This window comes from Microtus ochrogaster, chromosome 15 (assembly GCF_000317375.1).
Source record: "Microtus ochrogaster isolate Prairie Vole_2 chromosome 15, MicOch1.0, whole genome shotgun sequence".
Lineage (NCBI taxonomy): Eukaryota > Metazoa > Chordata > Mammalia > Rodentia > Cricetidae > Microtus > Microtus ochrogaster.
Window position 1 is genome coordinate 7,200,142 of NC_022017.1, and position 3,663 is coordinate 7,203,804.

General features: G+C 42.5%; 1 pseudogene; it reads right to left on the bottom strand.

The window, feature by feature from the left end:
- Positions 1-1,333: 1,333 nt before the first annotated feature.
- LOC101988359 lies at positions 1,334-1,856 on the bottom strand (annotated as a pseudogene).
- Between the last annotated feature and the right edge of the window lie 1,807 nt (positions 1,857-3,663).

A 3,663-nucleotide genomic window follows, 5' to 3' on the forward strand; every position in this document is an offset into this window, starting at 1 on the left:
ACCAACCAACAATGAAGTTAATTAATAACCCCTTGTTTGTTTGTTCTTTTGAGACAGAGTTTCTTTGTGTAACAGCCCTGGCTGTCCTGGAACTCACTCTGTAGAAGAGGCTGGGCTCGAACTCACAGAGATAAGCCTGCCTCTGCCTGCAGAGACCTGGGATTAAGGGTGTGTGCCACCACACCTGGCTTAACTACTCTCTTCCTTCCTTCCTTCCTTCCTTCCTTCCTTCCTTCCTTCCTTCCTTCCTTCCTTTCTTTTCTTCCTTCCTTCCTTCCTCTCCCCCTCCCTCCCCCTTCCTTCCTTCCTTCCTTCCTCTCCCCCTCCTTCCCTCCCTCCCTCTTTCTTTCTTTCTTTCTTTCTTTCTTTCTTTCTTTCTTTCTCTCTCTCTCTCTCTTTTTTTTGTTTTTTGTTTTGTTGTTTTTCAAGACAGGGTTTCTAGGTAGCTTTGGAGCCTGTCCTGGTACTAGCTCTTATAGACCAGGCTGCCCTAGAATTTACAGAGATCCACCTGCCTCTGCCTCCCGAGTGCTGGGATTAAAGGTGTGCACCACCACCGCCCGGCTACTCCTAATGTTTGTCAGAATCCTTCCACACTTAACTGCCTGAAAGAGTTCAGTTATCAGGATATGAAATCAACAGCACTTGCAACAGTCACTGCAGCATGTCACTTCTGCAGCAATAAGTATTTGTGTGTTTATTTCCAGTGACCATCACAATTTCAACATATAATGCACACAAAGAGATCATTTCTTTGAGTATAACTATTTAGGGCTTAAAAATAAATTCAATTGAGAAAACTATTGTTTCTTGACAGAAAAATAAAAGAAAGACAGTTTGCCAGTTTTATAGAAGCCTATTTAAAGACAATTGTCAACAGGAGTGGGGAGCCATGCCATCTAAAGAGAAGCTGGTCATGTCTGAGCTCACAGGGCAGCCATGAGTGGGATGATGGTGCCTCAAAATTAGGGAACAATGACCATGAGATCATTCAGTTACAATTAGTGTTTCTCCTTTTGAATTTAGTCAGTACATACATGGGGGTGTGGATGATGATGATGATGATGATGATGATGATTATTGCTTTTTGGGGGCCTACCACCCAGCTGATAAATAAATATATGAAGGCTTATTTTTTCTTACAAATGCCTGGTCTTAGCTCAGTGTGTTTCTAGCCAGCTTTGCTAACTTAAATTATCCTGTCTAACTTTTTCTCTGGGCTTTTACCTTTTTTTTTTTATTTTTATCTCTTTCTTTCCTTCTTACTCCATAACTGGTTGTGTTGCTGGGTGACTGGCCCCTGGCATCCTCCCCTCTTCTCCTTTTCTCATTCTTTTTTTTTTTTTTTAAACCGATTAAGTCAATTTATTAAAACAGTTGACTTAGGCATCTGCAATGGCGACTTCAACCTCCACGCCCGGCTCAATACTGATGGATGTAATCTGTTTAACTATCTCGGAGGGGCTGTTCAAGTCAATGAGGCGCTTGTGGATTCTCATTTGGAAACGATCCCACGTCTTGGAGCCTTCCCCACAAGGTGTTTTTCTTGTAGTGATCCTCAGGGTCTTGGTGGGCATGCGCACGGGCCCCTTCACTTTCAGGTTCTTCTCCTTGGCGCCTCTGATCAGGTCGGCACACACCTTCTCCAACGACTTCACGTTGCGGCCGGTGAGCGTGATCCGGATGCGGTGGATCGCCACCTCGGGCTCCACGGGCGTCTTCCCGGTGTCTTTGAAAGCCATGGCTGCGGTGCGGGCTTCCTGAACGACTTGTTCCTCGGTGGGGAGCGAACAGCGGTGAGTCAGGACCGGAGCAGGCCGAGCGGAGCTCCGCGGCGCACACCACCACGCCTCAGAAAAGTCCTTTTCTCATTCTTCCCCTTCTGTTCTCTCCTATCTATTTTCTCTGTATGCCAGCCCTGCCTATCCTGTCTCTTCTGCCCTAGCTATTGGCCATTTAGCTCTTTATTACACCAATCAGGTGTTTTAAGCACTCAAAGTAACACAGTTCTACAGAGTTAAACAAATACAACATAAAAGAATGCAACACGTCTTTGCACCATTAAACAAATGTTCCACAGCATAAACAAACGTGACACTTGTTAAGCTAATATTCCACAATGGGGTGCGGAGGAAAAGAAAGGGGAGATTCACCACCCAAGGGTGCTATGGAGTTTTGTTAGAACAACTGATTGGCCCTTTCTTTTGAAAGTTGTCTACTTTCGATCAGTTCTGCCCAAAATTAATAAAACAAATGTAGTTGCTTTTCTTTTCTTTTTCTTTTTTTAAAAAAAATATCTTTAAAAATTTTACATATCAATTCCAGTTCCTGCTCCTTCCTGTCTTCCCATTCCCTCCACCTTCTCTCCCACCCCACCCCCACCCACTCCTCAGAGAGGGTACGACATATTGATTTGGGGAAGGTCCAAGGCCCTCCCTACTATATCTAGACTGAGCAAGGTATCTGTTCACAGAGAATGGGTTTCCAAAAAGCCAGTACAAGAAGTAGGGGTAACCAGCAGCACAGACACTGAGAGAAACAATTAATAAATGGGACCTCCTGAAACTGACAAGCTTCTGTAAAGCAAAGGACACGGTCAACAAGACAAAACAACAGTCTACAGAATGGGAAAAGATCTTCACTAACCCCACATCAGACAGAGGTCTGATCTCTAATATATACAAAGAACTCAAGAAATTGGTCATCAAAAGAACAAATAATCCAATAAAAAATAGAGTACAGACCTAACAGAGAACTATCAACAGAGGAATCTAAAATGGCTGAAAGACACTTAAGGAAATGTTCAACATCCTTAGTCATCAGAGAAATGCAAATCAAAACAACTCTGAGATTCTATCTTACACCTGTCAGAATGGCCAAGATCAAAAACACTGATGCCAACTTATGCTGGAGAGGTTTGGGGGAAAAGGGAACACTTCTGCATTGCTGGTGGGAGTGCAAGCTGGTTCAACCCCTTTAGATGTCAGTGTGGCGATTTCTCAGAAAACTAGGAAACAACCTTCCTCAAGACCCAATAATACCACTTTTGGGTATATATCCAAAGGATGCTCAATTGTGCCACAAGAACATGTGCTCAACTATATTCAGAGCAGCACTGTTTGTCATAGCCACAACCTGGAAACAACCTAAATGCCCATTGACCGAAGAATAGATAAGGAAAATGTGGTACATTTACACAATGGAGTATTACACAACAGAAAAAAAATAATGACATCTTGAATTTTGCAGGAAAATGAATGGAGCTAGAAAACATCATTTTGAGTGAGGTAACCCAGACACAGAAAGACAATTATTACATGTACTCACTCATAGATGGGGTTTTTTTGCCATTGCAAACAGAAACTTTTATTACAAAGAGAAATAACTACTTTGTGTTGTTTGTAAAAGCCAACCTACAAACCACAATCCCAGAGAACTTAGGCAACAATGAGGGCCCTAAGAGAGATTTACATAGATCTAATCTACATGGGAAGTAGAAAAAGACAAGATCTCCTGAGTAAATTGGAAGCATGGGGACATTGGGAGGGGGAACAGGGAGGGGAGCAGAGAAAAATGTAGAGCTCAATAAAAATCAATTAAAAAAAAAAGAAAAAGAAGATGAACTGTAACTTAGTTCTATATTAAATCTGTAGTTATCTACAT